The sequence below is a fragment of the Manacus candei genome, unplaced genomic scaffold, assembly GCF_025592945.1.
Source record: "Manacus candei isolate 608988 ecotype Guabito, Panama unplaced genomic scaffold, ASM2559294v1 h1tg000126l, whole genome shotgun sequence".
In the NCBI taxonomy this organism is placed as follows: Eukaryota; Metazoa; Chordata; class Aves; order Passeriformes; family Pipridae; genus Manacus; species Manacus candei.
In genome coordinates, this window is record NW_026138174.1 from 919,565 (window position 1) to 947,485 (window position 27,921).

A 27,921-nucleotide genomic window follows, 5' to 3' on the forward strand; every position below is an offset into this window, starting at 1 on the left:
ATGTCTCTTATGTGACATTCTATCCTAATTTAGTCTCCCTATAATCCAGTCCCTCACCACCTTGTCTGTGTGCCTGTTGGTACCTGTTGTGCTTTAGTTCATGAGGTGGGGATTTGTTCCCCGGTAGTAGCATTCACAGGGATGCTGAAAAGCTCAGTACAATTTCCATAATCCACATTAGAATCTACCAATCCACTCAGCATTTATAGAATCCTAGAACCACAGAATGGTCTGGGTGGGAAGGGACCTTAAAGATCATCTCATTCCAAAGCCTTGCCATGAGCAGGGATGCCTTCCACTAGATGAGGTTGCTCAGAGCCCCATCCAACCTGGCCTTGGACATTTCCAGGGATGGGCATCCATAGCTTCTCTGGGCAATCTGTTCCAGGGCCTCACCACCCTCACAGGGAAGAATTTCTTCCTAATATCTAATCTAAACCTCCTCTCTGTTAGTTTGAAGTAATTGCCCCTTGTCCTGTCACTTCATGCTCTTGTAAATAGTCTCTTTCCATCTCTCTTGTAGATTCTCTTCAGGTACTAGAAGGCTGCAATTAGGTCACAATCAGGTCACCCCTCAGTCTTCTCCAGAGTGAACAAACCCAATTCTCTCATCCTTTCCTCACAGGAGAAGTGCTCCATCCTTCTAATCAACTTGGTGGCTGTCCCCTGAACAATGTGAAGGCTGAAGGAATTACTCATGGCATTATTCAACCCATGCAGCTTCCAGCATGGCCATCCCCTTCCCTCAGAACATTTCATTTCCAGTTTATTCCTCCTTGTAAGTTTTAGAGACCCAAGATCAGGCACCCACGCACGAGCTACACAAGGGCACAGGCAACAGGCCCGGCAGCCTGCAGGGCTGAGGATCAGAAGTCTAAATTCTCTTTTCTCCAAAACAGAAGCATGGCTTGAAAATTCAAGAGCTCTCACAATTCAAAATCCTGCCCCCCAAGCATATTTTAGCTTCTCAGTAACACACTGATGGCCTTTTCAAGTCTTAACAGACAAAGAAGAAAAGCAAAAACTTGTAGCCATGTAAGTTGAAAAATATCCTACAAAACAGCAAACACAAAAAAAGGGTATTTTTCATGCATTTCTGGGGCATTGCTATTATACCAGTGTCAATGAGCCCAGGTAAAAATACTTTACACAACCAGTTTTGAAAGCAGCTGGTCACTAAGACATTGCAACAAGGCTACTTTAATGAATCAACCTGTTGAGTCACTCTTCACACACCAAAGCCTGCAGGCAGTCAGCATTACCAGGTTCAGCTACAATAGCTATTTTTGGGGGGTAAAATTTCGATATTTGGGGTTTGCAAAAAGTGGCTATTAGCCCACTTAATGACCTGGAATCAATGCTTTAACTTCCTCTATAGCACAAAAATGTACATTTGAAAGGGATGTAGTTTTGCACAGGATCAGAATACATGCCCTAAACACAGACTGTGGCTGATCCAGTACATGCTGCCCCATGAATCAGAGCTTTGAGAAACATCTCACACAAATCAACATTTCTTGGGGGACTGCTTGTCCTACAATAGATCTTGAAAGGTTATAGAATACTGGAGCAGCAATCTGGGTCTTTGTAAAATCACCAAGACTAAATTACCTAAAAAAAGCCATAAAAAAGATACTAATAGTCCATGTAGGGGTGGGGTATCAGAGATCGTCACCAAAATGTCAATCTCTGACACTAACCTAGGATTAGTTTTAGGATCCCACCCTGAAAAAAAAAAAAACAAACTGCCCTACTGCTGTGTCAGTGGGGTCTCAGCAGCCTTCCACTTTCCCTGTCACTGCTTGTAGAACAGACTAGGAAAAAGAAAAAAAAGGCAAAAAGGAGGAAGTTTGCTGATGTACTTAATATTTTCATACCTGGTTACTGGACAAAATTTAAAGATGTTTGGATTAAAGGCAGCCTAAGACGACCCCAGAGCCAGCATTCTATGAACTCCATAAAGGAGCACTGTAAAGGCACAGTTCTCCATTTAAGGAAGGAGGAGATAAGTATTTCTAGAGTCCCCTGGAGGCTTATTTGTGGTTAAGTCTCTGCTGCAATGATTACCAACACACACAACATACATGAGACAGCAGAAGCAACAAGCTGAAGCGCTGATTTCATTCCTAAATTAAAATTCTCAGAGTGGGAGACTTCTGACGCCTCTCCCAGCAGTTCATGCAGCTCTGTGAAAAGAACAGGATTTGCACACGTGGTTTTTTTTTTTTCCTAAAACATTATTGCTACAGACAGAACGCAAACACAGAAACATGGGGGAAGATTTTCTTTCTTACCACCACCACCACCACCGGGGACCACTTCTGGCACCTGGCAACACTCAGAGCAACAGGAGAATCCCCATCTCCTCCCTCCAGGGAAGTACCACTGCTTATGTTTCAAGAGATTTGCTTTCTCATTTGCCTATAAGCAAAAAAGACATTTTTCAATGAATGAAGGTAAAAAATATTTTGTTTAGAAGCAAAACACAATGCAAACAACACCCAGCTGCAAGCCCAGGTAATGAATTCTTTAACTCAAACATTTCTTACTAAAATTATGTGTCTTTTTTCTGCAGAAAAAAAAACCTTCTTCCCATGTGTAATACCACACTCAGCTCCACAGGTACCAACTACTTTTGCTTTCAGGGGGTCTAACTGGCTCATATCTACGAAATTAAAAGCAAGTGTTCTCAATTTACATTAAGTAGTGAAATTGCAGCTTCTATTCAGAACGGAGCAAGGGCTTGCATACACAAGAACTAGCCTACTTTTCCCCAGCTTTACTAATCAGCATAACAAAAGGTATTTCTTTTACCTACAAATCCTGTCTTGAGAGAAGTTACTGAAAATGAAGCAGAAGCAATTATCTGCCCTCCAAACACACACTTAATCTCTGTATTTTATTAAGAGTGTTTTTTATGATCCTGAAGCAATTAAGCTAATCATTATTTAATTTTAGATTGGTGAACTGGAGATTTACTTCAGACACAAGCTCACTTTCCACATAATTTAGTCTCAGTAATTAGAGATGTACTTTACCCAGAGGTGGCTTGTTTAAAGTGTGTTATCTAATTTCACAAGCCTTACACCATGAAAATTTCGTGCAGAAATCTTCAAACTTAAAGAGGAAACCCCCCCAAAGAAACTCAGATTTACCAGACTGCAAACCTATTTTTCTTTAAAAAATAAAAAAAACGAATTGAAAAGATTCTTCAAACATCGGCCCAACAAGTTCATGTATCACAAAACCTAACAAAAAGTTGTAGAAACAACCCACCAATTCCTTTAGAAAGTCATTAGAACAAACAGTGCTCCTCTCACACAAATTGCTTCATTTATGACTTGTTTTAACCAGGATGTAAAGTCTGCAGGAAAACACAAATGCCTTACTAGGATGCCCAGCAGGTACCTGCCATGGGATGGAACCAGCACTGACTCATACAGTCATTTATAGATTTCCGTGACAGTGTCATCAGAGGAACAGAAATAAGGACCAGACCTGTAGGTTCATACTGTACATACTGACCCTGGATATCAAGCCACTGGAAAACTGCTCAACTCCAACCCATTTCAGACAAATTTGTGTAAAAACGTTGTTGAAAACAAACCGTACTAGGAAATACTGGTTAGCCCTGGTTACTCCTGCCCACCTGGCTACCAGTCTACCTGGGCTGGCACATTGCCCAAGGCCAGTTTAATGTCTAAACACATTTGCTGGTTTTTGGAACAAAGGGTATCATCTTCCCCCACAGCCATTAAAGAGAAGGAAATCAGATGACATGGGAAGCATCTGAAAAACAGACACTACTTCTCGTAACTTTTTGTCTTCAAAATTGTCCAGTAAAGCCAACACATGCAAGTGCTCAACACTCAATTAAAAGAACTCTATAAATGCAGAATAATCAGATTCATTTCAAGACTTTAGTGCCAGTACTTTTTTGAACCAACTTGACTTGACACACATAAGAAAGGCTACAGAACTCATCAACAGCACTGAAGATTTCAGCAAAGACTGACAAAGAAGCATTGGGATGTGAAGCTACAAAGAGATCGGGACACAACAGGTTTGATGCAGGGAGTTTACTCAAAATAAATATAAGTAAGTCTCATCTACCTGGATATTCAAAACCCACTATTTAATACTTTTCCATGTGGCCTAAGATTACACATGTAAACTTGGAGACCCGTAGAGGAACTGTGACAGCAAAGATCCTGCCCAAAAGAGATGGTGACAGACAGCATGGGAAGAAAAAAGCTGCAGACACCTTGGAGGTTACTAATGAAAACACAAAACCCAACAATCAGTCTTCTGGTTCATTTTTAACTGATTAACGGCTGGCATACAAAAAAAGTAATTATGGCAGATGATGACAAAGCTGGGAAGCAATTTGAACAAGAAGGTATATTGAGTTATTAATAAAACAGGCACCATGGCCACAAAGTCTGGAGCCACAGGATTAGGATGAAAGTCACTAATATACAATGCACAATCACATATATAAAATAAACTTGCCCCAGCCAGACACTGGAGGGTGATTAGTGTCTGGAGAAGGGCCTGGATGCACCAGCCCATTTCAGCACAAAATGTCTGTGAGTCACCACTGAAATGCAGCTGCAAAAAAACACACGTGCAATCCTGGGATGTATCCAGAGAAATGTGTCCAACGGAGAGTGGAAGCACAGAAAAGTACATAGAGGCACTGCTAAAATCCCATCTGGAATGCTGCATAAGAGAGGCTGCCCAATTCAAAAAGGAGGCATTAGAAACACAGGAGGCTGAAGGAGGATTTCCAGCACTGATATCACACACAGGGAGAGAGGGATGGAGGGGCATTTACAGGGAATGCAGTTGCTCCTTGTAAGGCAGCGAAGATAACCACTAGGAAGGGAAATAAACCACTTCAGACAAAAAAGGCTCCTGATATCAGAACAAACAGGTATCACCTGGTCAGGAGTAAGCTTAGGCTTGAACCTTTCAGAACAGCAAAGCTCTGGGAGCTTTGCTTTGATTACTATAAACCTACAAGCTTAAGGAGGCCCCGTTATGACACATTACCTGCTTTCTTTAGCTCCAACCATTTTTTCTGTAGCTGTCCCATCTAAACATTCATTGAAGGGTCTATAAAACTGTCACCAAGAGCAGCTGTTTCAGTTCTCAGTGCTGGTGGAGGAAGGTCATACTGTGAGTTATGGGGCTGGGGGGGAAGCTGATTTATAGGGTGAAGTACAAATGGTTACCGTAATATTCCTGCCTATCGAAAAGGCAAACAAATATTGCTTAATTTAAAATAATGTTAGCCACTTTGTTTACATTAAAATCCTCATATGTAAGTATGGCAATAAAAAGTGGGCACTAGAAAAGCTCAGCCAGTCATGAACAGTATCTCACCCTACTTCCCAATATCCCACAAGGAAGAGATCCATAAAGCTGATGAAACATATGCCAAATTGCTATTTGGAATAACCCCATTCCCTTGCCTGGAAACAGTTCTTGAACTCTGCCTTCATGGGCTGTCAAAGGGATCTTTGCCTTTTCTCTGCCTGTGTACAACGTCTCTCATGTAGACATTTTACTAAAACTGGTAAAACTGAGGTCAAAGTCCCCAGAATGAAAGAGTGCAACTGGTAGGAGAATAATTTCTGGTTTGATACTGAAGCACAGCAGTGTTATGCAAAAGAACAGGATCTGAAACTTTTAGTCCAGTACTGTTTATTGTACTGGTGCCTGCACAAGAGGTACTTGAGCCCTAAAGAATGAGAGAGAAGATTTTCCAATTAAGAATCTCATTGTTTATATATATATATTATATATACTGTATATATATAAAGAAAGCATATATGTGTGTGTGTGTACACATATATCTATCCATCTATCTCCATAGATATAGATATAGATATATCTCCATGAACCGGACATTGCAAGTTGTATCAAATTGCTTTTCTAATGTCTCCTAAGATGGAACAAACAGATTTAGGCAGTACAGGGAGGACAGAGTCACATTTAGGTACACACATTTTTTCCATTTCAAAAAAGTCCCCCAATTAAATATAAATGTGCATGCACTTTAACACATTTTCTCTCTTGCACAGTACTTTGCATTGAATTCAACATAACCTCCATGTTTCCATTAGCTACTCTGATACCACAGCTTTGAAAACATTCTCAGTGCTCCAACATTTAAGACATACAAGACTCAAAAGTGCACACATATAACTCTGTCTTCAGCATCATCTCAAAAGGAGAACATTTCATTCCTTTTTATCTTCCCCACCCCTTCTTTCCTTTCTCTTTCTCTTAAATAATTTATTAAAATTACTGAAAGCATTTGCTGGTCAGCTTTAATCCTCCCCATAGGAGTTATCAGTATCTTTGAATCTTCTGAGTATTTTCTTGACCCACAGCTTGTTCTCCTCTCTAAAGACCACCTTCCATATAATACCCTGATGTTGATGGATGAATGTCAGGAAAATAAGAAAAGGGGGAAAAAATAAAAAGCTTGATAATGTATTTTTAATCACAAATTACCTTTCTCTCTAGACAGTAAAACTGGTTTCATGGCATCCTTCTCTCAGTGTCTTATGGAATCATCCATCATTAACAGAATGGCTTCGAGAAATTTCTTCCTGCCACCATCCTACTACTGTGACCATCAGATCTTGAGAAGGAGGGCCTCTAAAAAATAATTGCTTCCCTAAGGATAATTGGAAATGATTGACTTGAAAGTGCTTTCAGAAAAGGAAGTCTTCAGTCACAGAAGGAAAAACAGAGAGGATATCAGTAAGTTATGATGGGTATACAACAAACAATCAAAAATGTTTTTTCCTCCCTCATAATCCATAACTGAACTGTGAACCTTCTTGCCATGGCTGTGAGTAGACTGACAACTGGAATTATTAATGACATGGAAATGACAGAGCAAATACCAGTCATTGTGTTGACTGTAAATGTTTTTTTAAGACATCCACTATAAACCAGACTACTGACCTAGATGGACAAATGACAGACAAACCCTCTCCCTTTCCAAGATGGAAATTACACTTCTGCAGCAAACAAAGCAGTTAATTTTCCATTGCAATCTGCAACCAAACCCTTCAGTTGTAAGACAGGGAACAGATAAGCAAGAATGAAGTGGGTGAATGTATCTGTGGCCTTATGACTCAAGAGAGTTCTCTTTTCACTCATCATGAGCGAGCTGGAGCACCAGCAGCCCACCAGTTACACTTAACCCTGTCCATAACCTTCTGTGGAGCCAGAGTTCTGATGGAAAAACATCCTTGACCAGGTTCAGCTGTGGCATCCTAAAACATTACTGCCCCCTCTTGTCCATCCCAGCCTTCTGCCAGGGATCACTGCTCCCATAGCCTGCACTTCAACCACTCCAATCCACAGCCCAGGGTGTTAGTTTAACTTCCTGAAGAAGGGGGGTTCTTCCCATGGCTCTTATTATTTATTGTTTATAGGCAGGAAAATGCACTAGAATTTCCCAGCTGTGAACTGCTGGGGCTGAAGCAGTTGCACATGGTCCTTCCTGCAGTGCCAATGGCTGGAGGAGGAGACAGTGCCCAGGATCACTGCAGCAGGACTGCTGCACAACCCCAGTCCAAGCTGAAGAGGTTGAATTATTCTTGGTTAACAGAGGCTGTAACTCTTTTGCTACTAGAGAGCAGAAATAGGACAAGTCCTCAGCAAGTTTACTAACTCAAATGCCTATATAGCACTACTGTGCTGGAAAGCTTTCCTCTCACTCCAAGCTTCAAATACAGGATTTCAAATACAGGACAGGAGACCATGGCCGTGTGAAGTGATATAGGATGGGAAAGCCACAGCTGCCCTAACCAACCACAGCAGAACATCTTTGAACAAAGCTAGTAAGTGTGCCCTGTCCTGGGAAATATTATCCCAATTACAGTCCAGACAGCTAATCATTTATCTGCAGTTTCTTATAGCCTAGTTACCTCAGAGGTTTTCCCTGACTTATCCCTGATTAAAGGCCTAAATGAAAAACAGCATAAAAGAGGAAGTATAAGAGGGGAATTTGAGCAGCCTTAGGCAAGGTTTCTGTATTTCCTTGTCTTTGGGAATGCTTGGGTCTTAGCTGGGTTTATTAATGAAATTTAAATTGTGAATAAATCTTGAATGTTGATGCAAGCTCATTCATACTTCATACAAGAATTGCCTAAATTCACATCTGGGAAGACTGAAAAATGACTCAAATTATTTTTCTAAATGGCCATTACTACACACCTTTTTTTCTTTATCTTGATATATTATGCAAGTCTCTTGTATTCAGAATAATCCCAGGGATTTTTTTTTTCTTTTAAACTCTGGAATACTCTTTTGCTTAGAATAAGCCCATTATAGAAAAATTTTATGGCAATCACAGAACACAGAGCTACATAAAGGACACAGAAACAAGGAGAGGTGCTGTACTCAGCACTTAAATACTATATAGAGAGACCTGCTGTGGAGTGTGGGAAACATATACAGGAATGACCTGCAGGGTAAGGGATAAGCTTAACTTCCTAGTTTCCCTTCTTCTTTCACTTTTCAAGTCTTAAAAAACAAAACAAAACGAATTCCAGCTGTAAACATCCTTCAATGATTTTTTTTTTCTGGCTGACCTTCATCACAGCATGTACCTTTCATTTCAGTGTTCCTCTGCCACCTTCATTTTGAGTCCTGCCCCAAACCCTGGGTCTGTGGGTCCCTGCATTGCCCCCCCAGGTGCCGCACAAGCTTTTCTCCTACTGCTTTGACATTTTCTTTGCTGTGCAATAGATTTATAGGTAGGTTTTAGAGCTGTAAGTCTTTAAATGGACTTCAGCCAGGAAAAAATAAAATTCCTAAACACAGTTCTTCATAATTACCCAGTAATGAGAAGCAATTGATCATTAACTTTCATGCTCTGATCTTCCACAAGCAGACTCTCCAGTTACTCCAAATTAATCATTTTCTTAGGAACTCACAAAGTTAATAGGAAGCTACCTCATGAGATTCGAGAATTGCAGTGAGTCTTTGGCAGCTTTGAATCTGTAAGGTTCCAAAATGAAAACCTGTAGGTGAAGCATTAGTCACATCAGGATTAAAGCTCCCAGCAACCTGCACATCCCAGCACGCCAGACTCTCGTCACCTCGAGCTCACCCACACGCACCCCACCCCTTCCCTGTCTACCTTAAGTCCCTTTTAGCAAGAGGCTGTCACCAGGGTCACAAGCCAAGCAAGGCCTGGCTAAAAATATTCTCCAACACTGTCCCTCAGCACTGTTGTCCACCCCGTCCTGGATATCGCTCAAGCTTTCACGTTATTTACAGAGCACCTACTGCTTCCAGTGCTGGAACCAGCCAGCCCCAGGGGACAGTCACATCCCAGCACTGGGCACAAACCCCTCTGGCAGCTGTTCATAGCTGAGGGATCCTCCTCCTTAGTTATTTTACTCCCTCCCTGGTTAGACTAAACTAAACTACAGGTATTTCTGTTTATTCGCTACTCTTAATTCAAATACGAATGAAATTAAAAGGATCTAGAATGGCAATCTAGTTAAGAACTTTAATGAACAGGAGTAGCATTTAAGAAATAAAATATATTATAAAGCACTCAAATTAATTAAGTTTGTTTCCTGTCCAAAATACTTAGCATTCTGCATTAAGAAAGTAAAGCCTTTTAAAGAAAACTTTAAAATTCTCAACTGCTACAGGTAAGCCCTGAACAGGCAACAGTGAAAAAAGCTGCCTTTACTATCATATCTCACTCAGCACCATAAACAAGGACAGAACAGTCAAACACACCTATATCCTGAGAAAAATAATATTATTCTTTGTTATGGATGAAGCCATTCTGCAGCGAATGAGGTGATAATTTTAAAGCATCACCTCTTCAGGATCTCAAAAAATTATAGATATGCGTACTCATACTATAGGTATGAATACTCATACTGTAGATATGAATAATCCTCTCCAAGGAACAGTGTCTAACAATACAATAACAATAAAAAAATAAAAAATACAATCTTCAACAGAGCTAACAGTTGAGCCAGAGAAGGCCCAGTTCTTCTCCAGGAGAACCTGTACACTGGACTACCAAATGGTCTTTTTTTCCTTGTTTACACATGGAAAGTTTTTAAATACCATCCTCATAGCATTTTCAATTAATCAGAAATACACACGAATAATAGATTTCCAGAAGGCTGATGAAGCTTGAGCTAGTTGCAACCTAAAATAACAATGTAATTCCTAAGAGGAAGCATTATCTTTGCACTGTCCTACCTCAGTCAAACACGGCAAGAGAGAGAATTTGTTTAAAAGCAGAGGGGAAAAAAAAAACCAAACAAGTCAAACAGAAGAGCACGAGGCTGAGGAGACAAAAATACTTGCGATCAAAGGGTGGCACGGCATGAGTGTTTTATTAATCCTGCAGGAGCTCAGAGAACAGCCCTGCCAAGGGTCTGTCCGTGCTCCTCCCCAGGGCCAGGGCTGCTCCACCTGTAACAGGCGGAGAAAACCTCACCAGATCACTCTCACTCCTTCAGCTCCAGGGCCCCAGCTCACCCCAGCCCAGCGTGACTGAAGCAGGTGCCAGCTATTTTTATGTCTACTCTGCAATTCACATCTGACCTGTTATTAACTTCAAAGGGAGAAGCAGCCACAGCAGCACCAAGGGATGTACTCCCAGGGAAAGGGAGGCTACGGCCGAGCAGGAGGATGCAGCCATGGCCCTGAAATGGTCTGCAGGAATGGTCTGCCCCAACCATCATAAACCAGCATCTGGCTGATGCTGCACAACCTGTGAGATGCCAAAAAGGCCTGGCCCCTTCCTCTCCATGCACCACACAACCCACTCCTGACAGCGCCAGGTGGTGGGTAGCACACACTTGCTTGGGCTGATCCTGGTGTTTCTGGATACTGATGCACAGTTTGTACATAAAGGAATGTGGCACACTGAATTTATGAATTTCAAAGTTCACGTATGACAGGGCATTGAAGGAACAACCTAATCTTAAACTGATTTAAATGTGTTAACTGATTCACTCTCACACCACAGATCTCAAAGGACTATTCAGAACGGAATCGAGTGGCCAACTGTGCACGAGGGATCGTGTCCGCAGCAGATCATCATCTGCAAATTGAGAATTACTCCAAAATCCATCTCTTTCCCACTACGAAAATCTCAGCTTCTAAGATTAGAGGCCTTTTGAAAGATTATTCGTTCCCTCACACTTAAAAGGATGCCAGGATTACTATGTCCTGGATTGTAACTGAAGCCATTCAGTGCAAGCAGCTTTTCTATCAAGGGACCATCTTTTCTGTGAGATCCATTATATATCTTAGGGTTTGATTGAAGTATTTAGTATCTTTTTTTTTTTCCATAAACACAAGAGCTGAGCAGTCTTCTGATCTTTAAAACTGTAAATGCCCAGCTTCTACAGCTGCAGTAATTAAACCAACTTCTCATTCCATTACCCACATCAAGTCTCTTCCTCGGCATCTGCTCTATTCCCACATTGCACTCTTCAATCAAACCAAAATAAGCTATTTTCTAAGATCAGCTGACTTGTCTCTCCCTCAACATCGCAGCCAAAATGATTCTCGGCAGATATGAAGCATCTTGCTAAATATCCAAAAGGTCTCTTTTAAAGAAATAAAAAAGTAGACGTCAATGCAAGTGGTTATTTTTAGCACCTGAGTTGTTCTATATTTATTCCTTTATGTCTATCTAAAAAAAGCACAATCTCTGATGAGACATTACCAGAAAATACATTCTACTGGGAAGTCTGCTTTATGAATCCTAGCTACTGAGCACTGCAACAGGTGGATCACACCACCCATCCAACCACACAAGTCTAATGGCATAAGTGCACACGGGAGAATGTTTCCTCAGTTTCAAAAAAGTGGTTAAAAAAAAACCCCTGAAACCAACAAATCAACTCTCCCAGAAAGCAAACTCCTCAGTATAATCTTTCTGTCATTCTTTTTAAATGCAGTGCTTCAGACTCATGCTTGAAAACTGCCACTTTCAGGTATTTTTAATTGCCTAACCCCCCTCAAAACCCCTCAGTATACCTTATGAGTTACCTGTAAAAAACAAAACAAACCCACAGTCCTCAACTCCAGAACACATCACACTTCCACAAAGCCTCAAGTCACCAGGAGCAGCAGCAGCTCAGGTCATACAAATACTCAGGCAATAAAAGGCTACTTATCTCTTTTGTCTTTCCTCGTACCTGTCATATTCTTGCCCAGAAGGCTCCTGCCCCTTTTCCTCCAACGTGTTTACCCCAATAACCTCGTGCCTCTGATCTCATGCAAATTATCTGCAGATTAATTTTCAAGGACAGGATACAGTTAATTAAAGGTTTGGCTTATTTATGCGGAAAGAGCCGTGTCAAGGAAACTTCTAGTTGTTGTAAACTGTCATTTTAAAAGAAAGACAAAATAGTTTAAGACAGGGTCTTACATCCACAAAATTGGGAAGAAAACTTATATTTTTAATTTCCTGCTCTAGAAAGATACCTGTTATCTACCCACAGTTATTTTAGATTTTTGAACTATGCTAGATCTCTCAATGTACTCGTCCAAACGGCAGAAGTTGGGATAGGAGTGGGGAAAGATAATATGTACCTCTGTATATTAACTTGGAACTTCTCTCTCCCCTCTGACCTTGAAGGACTCTGTCTTCCTTCCAGGTATTCCCTACCTACAGACATGCCTCATCACTCAGTCATACCCTCCAAGTATTTTACCAGCTGGCATTACCTACACAGTGACAGCTCTCTGATCCCAGTGCAAACAACAGATGGTGGAGGGACTCCAGAGCATGAAATCATACTCAGCACACACACTGGTATCAGATGAATAGGTTTGGTCAGTGGCAGGTTATTATTACCTTCACGCAGTGCAAATCACCTGAGTCTGCAACTTTGCACAAGGTAAAAGTACAGATTTTCAAAAGAAAAAAAACTGTGGGCTTTCCAAGTTAAAAACACGTGTGCCCCAATTACCTCTCCCTCAGACTGACCTTTGTGTGTTTGTCTTCAGAGACCTTGCCCTGCATCACTATTGCATTACTGAAGCCAGAATGACTCCAGGTCAATTTTATGCAATTTTTAAAACAAGCTGCTCTGAAGGCTTTTCCTTGAGCAAACCCAGCTAACTCCCCTACCTAGTTTTGAAATCTTTTCCCCTACTGATTAAAATGTTTCCCATGCAGCTGTGATTTCATTTTAGTCTCCTGTAGAAAACTGAAGACCAGAAAATATCTAGTTTGAATTCAAGAATCCTCTCCTCATAGCCACATAAAATTCACCAAAAAAGGCAATTCTCTTACTGTTGCTCCTCCTCTATTACCAAAAAAATAGTTTCTTTATCATTGTAAAGTAACCAAAAGCAAGGCAGAAAAAGCATCCAAAACCTTAGAAAGAAATAAATCAAATTCTATATACCTCCTCTGGTTATTAAAAACAAACAATAAAACACATATACTAACCAAAATAGAGTTTGCTTAAGACATCTGTGGGACAAAAGAGCAGCACATCAAATTTATTCTTGTTTCCTAGATTAAAAGTCATCTAGTTCACATGAAAATTCTTTTTGAGACAGCCTGTCTACTTTTTGTGAACTGGATAATCCCTTTTTCAAAATGGATTAAATTCCAGAATAAGCACGTCAAGGGAAGTTTGTTCAGAAACCTGCACTGTGAATGAAATGGAGTTTGCCTCTCTGCAATCTGCCTTTTTGCTCTATTAATTAATGCCCAAATTTAGCTGTTTTATGGACTTTGTAAGTATTTGGGTGTCAAACTGACCACACACAACCCGTGCAGTGAAAGGCCAGGACACAGACAGGTAAACCCCATTTGTAAGGACAGAATTGCTCACACACACCCTGCTCTGCTCTATGATGTGCTTCTCTGAGCAGAGCCGTGCAGACACCTTGCAGATCCGAGCTGGTTCCTCAACACAGACCACAAACACAAAACTCCCAAGGACACAAACAACAGAGGGGGTCACTCCCTGCTCGGCCACTCTGTAATCAAGAGCACACGAGGGACAAAAACAGCTTCTTTCAGAGGAATTAAGATTGCAACATGACCTCCAGCACCTGCCCCTACTATGAGAAGGTGGAAAAAGCAACAAGGGAAGTCCAGCAAGAGCACCCCTGAGTCCCAGCCAGAGCCAGCATCAAAGGCACCAGGGAAGCTGCAGAGTCAATTGATCTAAACCAGCACATTAATCCACAGCACACGTCTGCTTTTGAAGGGAAAGCCCTATTGCTTCTGCAGATTGGATCACAGGACGATTTTGGTGTTCACAAAACAGATTCCCTTTGGATGAAACCAAATCAGAAGATCCACCTAAACCCACTGGTGACACAAAGCATCCGAGACAACAGGCAGGCTGCACCTCTGCAGAGCTCTCCTGTATGCCCCAAGCAATTGGAGTCTCTTCATCTGTCACAAATTTATGTAATACCTGGTATGCCACACACTAAACAAAGGGCTAAGTGGCACCCTTTGCACTTTTATAAGTATTGCACTTTTATATTTGATGTTAACCACCAGTAAGAGAATTGCAATCTGCTTTGTCTTCCACTGAGGCCTCTCAAAAACATCAAGGCTGATCAAAGGGGACAAAGAGGGGTGGTTGATTTGAGTGCCACCAGGAACAGAGCGTAGACACAGGCATGAAAACAAGGAGGGGGCAGGTTAAGGAGATCCAGAGCCCATCAGGAACCTCTTGCTTTTTATTCAGCAGTGTTCACACACTAATAAGTCACGGCACATAGTTTTGTTCCCCCACTCCACAACACTGATCACAGTGGTTTTCCTCTGTGATAAGTGCCCTAGATGAGAGCCATGCTGCATGTTCCAACTTCTGGAAGCAGATGTGAGAGGCTGAAATTACATCCCCAGTGTCCACAGCAGCCATCTGCGACTCACAGGGCACTGAAGGTATTTGAGTCCAGCCTTTTGTGGAGGCAGAACCAGGCAGGATGTTACATTTCAGAAAGGCCAGATATGAGGCCCTGGCCTGGAAACACCCTTCCATGGTCTGAAGTCAGCAGGACTAGCAAAGGCCTGCCCCCACTGCTTATTTAACAGCAGTTCTGGTCCAGGCACCAGCTTGGAATCAATACTGCTCACACTGCCTGGAGATCCACAGAGGGCAAAGGCCCAGGTTACCTTGTTAACTTTATTAACTCCCACTGCTTTCTGTGTTAACTCCCACTACTTGGAGGTAAAAGGTTTGGAAGACAGCCTTGGAAACCATGACCTGACCTGCTCATCCCACATCAGCTCACCACTTGTAGTAGGAACTTGTACAAGGTCTGGGCTTCTCAAACACACGCAGGATCACTCTCGAGGAGAAAAGACAATGCAGAAAGAACCAAGCCTTGCAGAATATACCACCTAAGGAGTCTTCCTGCTGTGCCTTTTGCAATCTGACATGTCTATCTTGCATTGGCCTTATCAGCCACCAACGTGCTTGTAACAAATGTGGACAGAGCCTTTCCCAAATCTTCGTTCACGAATCCTAGCCATGAGATGATGATGAGGGCTTCTCAAATTCCAGTAGAGATGCCATACCATCAGGTGGCAGGAAGTCTTGACTGTGCCTCTTCACACAGCAAAGGTCTGTGCCCACTCCTGGTCATTTCACCTATCGAGAGCAATGGCATCCAACTGGACCAAGCTCCTTCTCTGGGCCAGAGAAAGCTCCTTCTTCTGCCTTCTTCCCCAAACAACAGGATGTCCAGGAAGGTGAGACTTTTTTTTGGATGAGCTCCTTGAGCAGCTGATGGTGAAAACCACCCATCCCTCCTGACGCCACACTAATCTCGGGAATCAAGCAGGGATTCAGACAGCAGGTTGCACAGGTCACTCAAGTGAGCAGGAAGAGAAATAAAGTTTGTTCCCACAAGAGGCTTACACAGATAGTACTGACAAGGCAATGACATTCTAGAATCATCCCTGTGAAACAGGGAAGAGGATAATTTGACACTTCCTGGAGCAACAGTCCAAGAAGCAGAGACTGGGGGACAGCTTTCCTTCAGAGAGCTCTGCAGCACACACAGAGGGAGGATGGCCATTCCAGGGAGTAGGATAACTCAAATGCAAAGAAACATGAAGCAAACAAAGCAAGCAAAACTGGAATCTGCTTTTCTGACCTGCTCCTACTGCACTGCACGCGTGGTTAAAGCAGATACAGCCAGTCATGACTCCCCTGGCAAAGGGATTCTCTCTTCTGTAGAGAAGAATCCACAGAGAAGAGCTCCAAAATCCCAGCCAGAGCCCAGCACTGGCACTGTGGGGAAGAGCTGACTTCTGCTAAAAGGCATTATGAGTATTATGTGCCATGCTGCAGTACAGTTCTGTTGCTTGGGGGTTTGTTTGTCTTAATAAACTACTGCTTCAGGTACCTGATGGGCAGGTACATTTTCAATCTTCCCTTCCCTACAATATGTACCTTTCTCACTGTGCTTACTATCACCACAGCTACCAGAAAAAAGTAGGGATTAGCATGTCTATTTGAACTACTGATAAGGACAGAAAAGCATATCATACAGTCCTTTGATTTCCAGTTTGAGCAATATCCTGAGTCTGAACATTTCACACGGGTATATTTTCTCCCTTCCTCCTCCAAACATGACATTCAAACACCCAGAGGTATTCAAACACAGAGCTGGTATTAATCAGCCTCTCAGGATCTGAATCCCATGGGCTCAGGGCAAGTTGCTGTAGAAGTCTGTTTCTTCTTCAGTGGCCTTTGTGCTGATTCACAAGCCACATGAAGAGCTTAAGGCAAGGGCAGGACTCCACCTTGGCAGTACCTTGCCAGGCAATGCAGCCACTGCTACTTGAAGCACTAATCCAAGTTAGACCAATGCTGCTAAAAGAAACTGAAGGGAGGTGAGGAGCAATATCTTAACTGAAGGGTGGGAGAAAACCCCAAATATTTATAAATATATTAGAGACTGAAATATTTTTTTCAGTGATTTCTTGTTCTATTCCTTTTTTTCCACTGCTCCTGCACTACATATACGAGCTGACCTATCCTCCCAGCCACGAGCCACTGAAATCTGAGAGATACCAGATCTCACATGCACTCACATTATCACCATCTAGATGTAAATCCTCTGGTGGGCCTCAGTGTTGGCTCCCCAAGAGGGAAGAAACAGCTGCAGAACAAAAGGAATATATCTCTTTATCAGGCAGTTCACTTCTTTTTCAGGGGTTCAAGTAGTGGACAGCAGGGAACAGCCAAACTGGGAGGGGCAAGGATGGAAGGAAACAAAAGAGGTCAATGTAGGGAGTGGACTAAGCAGATCTGGCAGCTGCCTGGAAAGGGGACAGAAATGGTTTTATTTCCAGATGGGAAACATCGAGGATAAATCTGAGGACCCTCAGAAACACACAGGATAAATCCTGACCAGAGCTGTACACTAATACCTAGAACCATCCATTCCTGCTCATGTTTGGACAATACTCTGAAGCCTGGGGAAAGGACTAATTTGAGCACAGCTCATCACTGGACTGATGAATCAGCTCACCAGTGTGCATTTTCCTTAGGGAGAAAAGGGAGAATTGGCAGAGGACAGTGCTGCAGAAGACAGAAATATGAGGAAACAGCTGCTGAATTTGATGCAGGAGCAGCCCATCATGTGGATAACATTTTGGTGCAGTGTTCTTGGCCAAAATCCTTATCCCCAGCCAAACACATCCTATAGCACGTAAGGAACAAGAACATTCCCTTAGGAAACCCACAGGCTTTCTAACTATAAAATGCTGGGAGAGGAAAACCCAAGGCTTTTGGTACTGTACATGCAAGTAACAGCAAGACAGAAAACATTCTGTATCACATGGCAAACATAAAGGGAAACTCATATAGATGACACTACCCTCGAGAGGACTGCAATTATGTGCACCCAAAAGTGATGAGTTTGTCACATATCCACATCTGCATCTGTATTTCACAAAACCTGTACTAGTTTAAGGATAGTTTTTGGAGCACCTTGAGGTTCACTGGCTTAAAGTCTGTACTGTTAACTTTGCTCAGTAACCTTCCATAAGATTAAATACAAAAATGAATTTGTAGTGTTTTCTATAAAATTATTTTATAAAACCCCTAAAAAAATCCTCAGAATAAAACAAGAGTACAAAGCACCAGGTCGGGCCACTGTACCCTATATATGTTCATTTCCATAGGCAAAAACATCTCCAGGAGAGGCTGCTGCAGGTAAAGGATCCAGACACAGCAGTTCAATTTCTTCATCTGGATCAGCTGAGCACCACTGCAGCTCAACAGCCTGAGCAACCAGGCTGCACAGCCCCACACTCACCTGCTGCAGCTTAAATACCTTAGTGATTCTCAGGATTGTGCCACCTTGCTGTCTCACAGCAGCCCCAAAATGGAAACTGCAAAGCATAAAAGAATTGCAGGAACTGGTACTGGAGCTCTCACTTGCAAAAACCTGGTGTCCTTAGAAAAAATTCCTACAACACACTGGGCATCAGAGACCAGACAACAGTGAAGAGCCTACACTACAGATCTGTTAAATGAGACCCTTAATAAAAGGTACAGGTTAGTTCCAGCTTTGATGGCCTTTATTTCCAAGCTGCCTTAATGGAATAGAGTAACATTATGGAGCAATACTGCATTTCATATTTTTGTTCAACCAAACACTGGCTTACCACTGGACTAATAGAGTCTCCCCATCTACAACATTTTCAGTGACAGATAACAGCCCACTCCCAGGACTACTGTACTCTCCATGCAAAGGCAAAGAATCATGTAATGAAAAATTACAACTGCAAACATATGTGTGCTTCAAGGGCTTTTCACACTATAGAATCTATTCCACCAAGCAATTTTTAGACTTCGAGGAACAGAAGTAGGTTTGTATTCCTATGCCAGACTGACTGGTCCTCTCCTTTTTCTGAAAAGTAAATAAAACCTGTTCTCAGTTCTGTCAGTACAGAGATAAGGATCTAACTTCAGAGAACTGCAAGTAACCCGACCTTTTAATTTTTCCTAATGCTTCACGTGTGTCCCATCAGTGGCATACAAACGTTTTACTTATTTGTTCCTTTCCTGCACAGCAGAAAAGAGCTTTCAATCTGCATGAAAGACGATGCCTTGGGCGCTCCCCACGGGCCTCTCATTTATTGTTCACTGTAACTTCTTTCTCCTGCTGGCGACTGGAGACTCATTCACCAGATTTCTGTGGTGACAGGTATAATAACAGGCAAGCAGGTATCTTCTACTGCATCTCTGGACACCTGCTCTGAAAGAGTTTTCTGTTCCTGCACACTGTTATTTGAACACGTGAACGACCTTTCCAAGGCAAGAGCCAGTTTTCCACAGAACAGAGTTGGTGTGACTGTCAAACTGAGGGGTGGTAAAAAAAGCACTCATTCTCCTCAACTATCTTCCAGCACTACCTTCATGAATTGAAAAATCAACAGCCTCCAATGCTTATTTCCAGTCCTGTGAAATACAAGGCTTAAAGCAAATAGGACCTTACTGTTGTAGTACAAATAGAACCATTACACTCTGCCTAGCTATTAAGATTTTAATAATACAGAGACCTGTGCATGATTGCTGTTGGTTTTCTCACTGATCTTTTTCCAGGTGAGCAAAAGGATTACTTTGCCCACAAAAACCTATATAGTAACCCAGGAAAGCAATGCAGCAGCTTTTTTAATTCTAAATGCTGAGCCACTGAAAACAAAGGGATGGCTCTATGTACACAGCTAATTCCAGAGACTGGTGAGACTCATGACTTGGGATCACTGCCCCCTCCAAAGCCAGCCTGAAGAGCAGAACCACAATAACAGCCTTCCACTATTTGCTCAATGGCTTTCAAACCTGTCAGTCCCTCTATCCAAAAGGCATTAAAAGTTAGGCATAAAAGTCTTGGGGAAATGGTTAAGAGGAAAATATGCTGGGACAGTCCTTAAAACAGGGGCCTGGTGTAGCTGATCCAAACAGGAGATGGGGTTGTCATGCATTCACAGCTCCACGTCCAGTTCTGCCTTCAGTAGCTCAAGGATTATGTTCACAGACTAAAAAGTGTGTGTGGAAGAGCTTCACAAACACTTTCAACCACCAGAAACCAAGTCTTCAGCAGGAGACTCAACAAGGACAGATGTTTCAAGTTTAAAGAAAAAAAAGCAACCACCCAGAACAAACCAAAAAACTTGGTCACAGTCTAACTTGCCCCATGGAAGCAAGTTTTACAAGAGATTAAACCTCAGCTGCTGAAACTAAAGCTTGGTAAACAAGAGCCATCAGCTTCTGGATGGAACTGAAAAAAAAAAAAACCAAAACAAAACAATTCAGGTCACAAGCCATATACTTCAGCAAAAAATCACCAGACCATGGAACAACTTGCTGAGGGCCAGGATAGTCTTCCTGACTAACCATTTCTTTAAATCAAGTTTTGAAATTTTCCTTGAAGGTAAATTACAGCTTGCATACAGATTTATGAGACATGAGGCTAGCCTTGGGATAATTCCTACACCCTGTACTTTTGGATTGTGACTCGAGAAGCCAAGGGGTAGGTGTGCAAAGGGGATGGGGAATGAAAGAGGAGAAGGAAAAGAAAGTAAGAGAAAGTACAGAAAAATATAGAGGGAAACAAAGAAACCATACTGATAATGAAGTAGAATGAGTAAAAGCAGCCTAGAAAGAGAAAGTGAAAGGGTATACAGTAATAAATTTATTTCTTTTAGTAGAAGATGCATGGGAGGAAGAAAAGCAACGGAGTAAGAGAAAACAATGCTGTGCGGGAGACTGGGGCTGGAGAGGGGACATGGAAGGGCCACAAGGGAAACAACTTTGTTTGCTTGTTTTCTCAGATCACTGAGTATTTCTAAAGTGAGTTTTCCATACAAGAGAACCTGGCCCCAGCTGGCCACATGGCACTGTGACTGGTCTTGTGTTGGGTAGGCAGGACACAATGCCATGACAGAAAAATGCTACACCTAAAAATGCCCCCAGTCACACTCAGCCTTACAGGTGACAAATCCTTACACTTAGTGATCCCCCATCCCAAGTGAAATGTGGAAGCAGATGCTCTTTTAAACTCACTGTATTCTTTTGTAAGCTGCCCTGACCAAAGCAGTAAATGTTGTTCATTTACTTGTTTTGAGCTCCATGACAAGGTAAAGCAGCGAAACTTTACCTGGACACCAGCTCTGTGGGGGATCAGATGTGTGCAGGTGTTGTGATCCATGCCAAAGGAAAGGAGACACCAGGACACCAGGTATAGGGACACATAAGCAAGGGACTACCTAGCCAGGCTCTTTCTACTGGCTTCTTTAAGCAACAACTACAGGATCAAGTAACAATAACCAAATTGAAAGGGTTTTGCCACATAATGGTGTAGGTTCAGAACTTTATAGTCAAGAGTAGCTGAGGTGGAAAACTATATAGGACAGATCAAAATGTACTCATTGATTCATTAGGCACAGAGGCTTTACAGCAGGCTGGTTTGTCTCGCTTACAGCTCTATCAATGAAACCAATCAGCCTCTCTGAACACAGTAAGAAAGTTTATTTAGGGCAGCACAGCAGCCTTCTCTCACCTCTGCTAGGCATGGGATGGTGCCTTGCTGGGGAAGGTGGACAGAGGGATCAATTCCCTCACCAGATCCAAGTTTACTCCTGTCTTTGCTTTAAAAAAAAAAAATCACATCCAGCAAAACACACAAAGAGAAACTTCTGAGTAGATAAACACTGCATAAAAGCTTACACTTACTGCAGCCAAGCACTATCAAAGGCAGAAAAAGGCAGAAAATACACACGGCATCACACATGTACAGAAAAAGCCATGAGCAAAAACTAACTTAGGGAAAATAAGCCTCCTAAAAGTCTTAGGGAAGTAAAAGCAGGTGGTTTTGGTACATCCTCTTTTGCTTCCAACTATATGTTTCATCCACACAGCTTCTTCTACTTGAGATTTCAAAAACAAAACACACACACACAAAAAGACAAAAACCCCACAATAAACACAGACATTCAAAAACATGCTTCTCTTCCTCCATCAATCCCACAGGGTCTCTTTACAACTTGTGCAATACTACTCTGGATCAGCTCAGTGATCCTCACGCTGCATGAAGTGGTCCCAAGCAGTGTTCACTCTGGAGGTATCAGGAGGAGAGACAGAAAAAGCCCTGCTAATGTATAGATAGACTTGAATGACTCCAGAATGACTCAAGGAGAGGGGAGTAATTCTTCCTGAACACTAAAGGCAGCTGGCAATTTACTCACACCCCATGCAGAAAGACTTCTGAGTGTTCAACAGCACAGTCAAAGAGATTTATTCCTTCTCACGTGTGCCTTTCCCTGTGCTTCCAGTTGCTCTGCTCCTGGGAGCTCCATTACTTGTGTTAAAAGAGTATTCCTTTTTAATCTGCCTACTGCTTTCCAGTTTAATTTCACAGCATGGTTTTTAAAATTTTAAAATCAAAGGGAAAAAAAAAAAAAGAAATCACAACATTTTACTGTAGGACTCTAGCACTGTCCAAGCAAGAAAGTTTTAGGTTTTTCCTTTCTCTGTATAAAATTCCTAAACACGAAGAAAGGCAAAGAAAAGAGAGATAAATGAACAGTCAAATCCTGAGAAATCAGACCTCTTATTTTTATTTAAATTTGACAGATCTGGGTCCTGCAGTAAGACTGACTGCCTTCAAGCTCCACCAAAAAGATTCAATCACATCTATGTGTCAGAACTTTGTTTTCACACCTCCTAGTCAGCCTCAGCATAAGGTTAGATTTTCTCTCATTCTTATTTCCCAGATGCCACAAGAGGCTAAAATGGAACAGTAGAGCCACCTCCTACCCTCAAAAACTAAAAAGAAGTGAGATGCCACTCTACATCAATCACATTGATTTATTTCAACATATCATAGGAAGTAAAAGCTGTCTTATTATCCTCAGAGAAAGCAAAAATTCATATGTAAAGGCACCTTTTCCTAGGCAGGTGACAGATTTAAAAAAGAATTGCTCTTTCAGGAATACAGAACCCATAAAACAATATTAATAACTAAAGGTTAAAATATGGAAAATACAATTCCACACTGGCAGGGCATCCCAAGTGTAGCACATTCAGTGGTAAATAGATTAAGACCTCATACACACTCCAGAGGTAACATGTAAGGGCATTGTAGTGACAGGACAAGGTGCAATGGGTACAAATCAAAAGAGGGGAAATTTAGGTTAGATGTTAGGAAGAAATTCATTACTGTGAGGGTGGTGAGACACTTGCAACAAGTTGCCCAGGGAAGTTGTGGATGCCCCAGCCTTGACAGTGTTCAAGGCCAGGTTGGATAAAGCCTTAGGCAACCTGGTCTAGTGGAAGGTGTCCTTGCTCACGGCATGGGGGTTGGGATTAGGTGATCTTTAAAGTTCCTCTCAACCCCTTAACATCCTATGATACTATGATTACCATTTTTCTTTAACAAGTTCCCAGCTCCGCCTTGCTCCCCAGCTCAACCATCACTTAAAAACACCAGATCCCAAACCACTTATATCAAAATGAGAAATAAGGTTGCGCAACTCTTCCTAGACAGCAGGTAACCCTGCAGCACCAGAGACCTGCAGCTGCCCGGCACAGAGGTCCATAGGAAGCATTTCTGGCTTACCCACCACAGGGAATGCTGCTCCAGGAGCAGAGGAACCACACGCTGTCCAGATGGGTCCGGGACCTTCAGGCACAGCAGAGAAGCAGCTTCTCTGACTTCACCAACACCTTCTCCTCACACACCTCAGGCTCAGTGCCCTGATGAACTGGCTGACTCCGCATTCATGCCTTCTCCTTAATCCAGGACTCTTCTACAGATGGAGCACCCCACAGTATCACCAGCACAAGACACAGCTGGTGAGATCCTGGCGTGTTTGCACACCCTGCTGCCCCCCCAGACGTGTCCAGCACACATGAGTATGTCCAAAGATTAGGAAGGCATTGCTAAAGCAGCCAGAGCACACTGGGAGGGGAGCAACGAGCACGTCCTGACCCTCACATGCAAACCACCCCTCACGTCCTTCACAGGCCCAGCCGCGATCTCACGCTGCTTAAAATATAAATAGTGTCTGGAAAAGTCACATAACCAGGGCAAAGTGCACAGGTAAAGCAAACACACAGATGCCCTCCGGACCTCTGACCGTTTTTTTTTTTTTTTTTACGGTCACAAGGAAGGGTTTTGATTCCTCACGAGTGCATTTTGCCAAGTGCCAGACTCGGCTTTCCAACCTGGTGTCCTGCTGCACTGCCCGGTCTCGACCAGTGCTGCAGGCTCTGCTTTGCCTCCTTCCCAAGATAAATCCACCCCCTGGAAATATTCTCAGTCCCATGGCCAGTGGTTTGCCACGCCACAAAGCAGCATTTCCTTGCAACCCTCAAACACAATTTGAAATATTTATAAAGCACAGATTATTTATCCATTACGATGCTATATCACACTGTCCTAACACTTTTTGATTTTTAATGTACATACCAGTGAATAGAATATATTTTGACCCATATACAGCGTACTGGCTGATTTTTAGACAAAGAAAACTAGGTAAAAATAAGCAGAACACCTTCTGAAATCCAAGTTGTTAATTACAACTGCAACTAGCATTTGATGCACCCCAAAGGAAAGAATGTTCGCTGTCAGCAGTGCAATAACCTGGATTAAATATCATTTGAAGTGCTGGTCACTACAAAGACTGGCATGAGTTACTGATCTGGAGGGAAGGTTTCTAATTATTTAATTCTAGGCTTAAGGCTCTGCCTATTGCTTGACTATTAGAAACAGACAACTCTGCTCCTGCCTTTCTCTTGGACATGAGAAAAAACTAAGAGAAAAAGAATATATACTTAAAAAAAACCCTTCTCCCCTTCCACTGTATCCCTTCCCTCCTGGAAAGGTATTTAAAAACATTAAATGCTTACTGAAAATACTAAACAACTGAATCTATATAGACCTACACGCAAGGAGTTTTAATAAAAACTGAATCTTAGTGACCAAGTAAACTGCACCACCTTAATATCTGAGAGCCATTCAGGCATCAAGGACAACATTCAGAGACTCCTTGAACCTTATCTGAATGTACACCATTGCAGTGACTGCTTTTCAGAGGCTGGACTTTCTCCTACTATCCACACTAATCTTTCTTTCCACAGCTCAAGATGGTTGGTATATTTTCTGTTATAAGATGTTTTGCAACTATGGCCCTTTTATCTAAGCCCAAAAACACTCTTTGTGATTGATAATGATAAAATAATTATAAAAAAGCAGCTTAATTCAGGACACATGCGAACCTTGAAATCAAGAGGACTTAAAACATATATCTGAGAGTTTTAGTGGATAAGAGTTTTAGTGAATAACAGAAGATTGGAAAGCATAGAGGTGCAAGGAGTTTTTGCTAGGGAACAACTTTGCTCTTCACGTGACAAATATTTTTCGAAAGCTGGTAATCTCCGGAGATGTTTTCTTTTGTTTCTTTAGAACATCAGAGTTACTACAGAGCTATCACATAGTGTTACAATGTATTTATGGAAGTACTGTGCTAAAGGACAGTGGGAAGCTAGGAAAAAAAAAAAAAATCTCATTATACCAATCACTACCTTACTCCTTCTGCCTTGATCACAGCAGAGATATGGTATTTCACTAAAATGGGTATGACACCATGGGCCAGGAATAGGGGAGAAACCAAGCAACCAGACACTGCACTGCTCAGCTGCCTATAAACTATTTAATGCATAATAAAAAACTTGATCCCAACAACAACAAAATTACTGAGGTTTACAGCATGTGCATTTTCACGGGTATCTGTCTTTTAAGGCAGAGTATTCACACTCCTATGCACCCTCATTTTTGCGGTGTTCCTTTATCATAGATTACTCTGAGACCTTAATTTCAGGGTGATTTTAGAGTCTTACAGCCATGAAATTACATCTTCATGAGAGTCAAGTAATCTCAGACTGAATTCATACACTGAGCTAAGGGTGTATTTGCATATTGGCACTTGAAGGTTTTGGCTTTAAACACACACACAGACACTGAGTCAGGGAGATGAAAAGATGACTGAGGTTTGAGGAAAAGTCTATCCCTTATGAATGCTTCCAGTTTAATGGGCAGAGAAAATCTGCTCCTTGAAATTCTCACCAACACTTATGGAAGAGATCTGGGTTTCTAAACATAGGTGCCAAGAGCCATTTTTGGATGTTTCCAAGATACATCCACAACATCCACACGGGACTGGCAGACGCCACACCAGACCATTGGGAAACTTATACCCTTTGAGAGTGGTGGCTCCAGGCCAGGAGAAACACTCTGGAGTGCCTAAAGGGACACTACATGTTCATTACATTGCCCCACTACCCTCTAAAGCATTTAATTAAAGCAGAGAAGATTACAACCAATTTTAGAACCAGCCTGGCCCCTCCACCCCATCCCCTTCCAGCCAGTTCATTTGGTGGATGGCCACATGATTTCAGCATGCAGAAAAAAACCCTGCTATCTCAATGTAAATATTTTGAATACTTTGCAGTTTGATAAATAACTGAAGAAACTTTTGAGAATAGTGACCATAAGAGGAAGAGCACATAATAACAAACCTGAGCTGCACAGAAGGCAAATAGAAGACAGCAACAGGAAAGGTCTAGGGCTTTCACAACACATCAAGGGATTTATAATGCTATTTCCCTCTATTGCTTTGTGAGACATCGTGGCAGTTTCTCTTTTTATTAAAACAAACAAAAAAAAAATAAAAAATCAGATTCCAGTATGGAAAAGCATACATTATGAACTCAACCCCCCCAGTTTTTAGATATCAAAGACATTAACTATACACAGTAACTACCTGGTATGAACACTTGACACTTTTGGAAAGTGTCTGCCTGCACAGAGTCATCCTCTTCTCCAAGGCCACTGTGATTATTAATGGGAACCACCATGATATGGTGAACAAAAGTGACATAAGCATGGTTTAGACTCCAAGTACTCTGCCTTAATTTACTTGAGTGTTTTATAAGTTTACTCTGCTCAGTGGCAGGACTTCAAATTTTGAGTTCATACTGGGAATAAAATAGGTCAAAACAAAACACGTCCATGGCTGATCTACAATAAAAAAAACAAACATTAAGCCAAAAGGAAATGGTTTTGTTTCCCTTTGGGCTTTATTACTTTCCCCAATGCTTTTCTGTTAGTCAAAAGTACATTTAATACAAAATAGAAATTAGCGTTCAGGAATCTGAAATGAAACCATGTCAGAAAAGCCAATTTTTACCAATGGGGAAAGATCACTGGTAAAAATTAGTTTGAACACTTCAATTCTTCCAAATTCTATTGTGAGCAGTGCCCAGCAACTAAAACATGCCCATACAAAATGAATCAGCCTCGACTGAAATTTGATTTTTGACCGGATTACATTCTTCTTCCCGAAATAACCGCTCAACAAACAGCTAAAAAGGCTGCAGTCAAGAACTGGCCAATATAACCAGAATCTTTAGCGAGTTTGCACAGCTCCCTCCTCTCGCAGAAACTATCACTTCCAGCACAAGAACTGCAAAGCTGTCTCTGCTAAGTTAACATCTGAACAAGTTTTAACACAGGATTTCTACATAAATTATGACTGCATCCAGACCCGAGGCAGAAAAGTAGGACTCTCGAGAAAAGGAAGAGATAATGCATCTTAAAAAAATGGGCAGCAGCTCTTAAATGCCTGTGAGAGCCTCCTGCCCTCTGACATGGCAGCACAAAGTGCCTCAGTGGAGTAAAGGGGGGGAAGAAGCAGTAGAAACAACTCCACGAGTTCCTGGTGAAGAATATAAAAAAAATTTGACAAACAGCAAATTCAAGATGTGGCAGATCCCAACAAGCAGTAAGTGAGGTCAGGAGAGATGCACTGCAGGGATCTGGAACAAGACAAGGCAACAG

The 27,921-nt window shown here is 41.9% G+C and overlaps 1 protein-coding gene across 6 annotated transcripts in view; it reads right to left on the reverse strand.

Annotated features, from left to right (window-relative positions):
• Positions 1 to 27,921, reverse strand: part of AGPAT3 (1-acylglycerol-3-phosphate O-acyltransferase 3) — an 87,275-nt gene that overhangs the window by 46,026 nt on the left and 13,328 nt on the right. The window contains exons 1-2 of one of the 6 annotated variants that reach the window (XM_051770897.1): positions 23,645 to 24,405; positions 2,295 to 2,421 (exon numbers count right to left, since the gene is read on the reverse strand). The exons of 1 other annotated variant lie outside the window; for it this stretch is intronic. The gene's annotated coding sequence lies outside the window, so the exon portion shown is untranslated. Of the gene's footprint in view, positions 1 to 2,294; positions 2,422 to 23,640; positions 24,406 to 27,921 lie in introns of those variants that run through there. 4 more of the 6 variants (XM_051770896.1, XM_051770894.1, XM_051770899.1 and 1 more) reach the window with 4 other exon arrangements.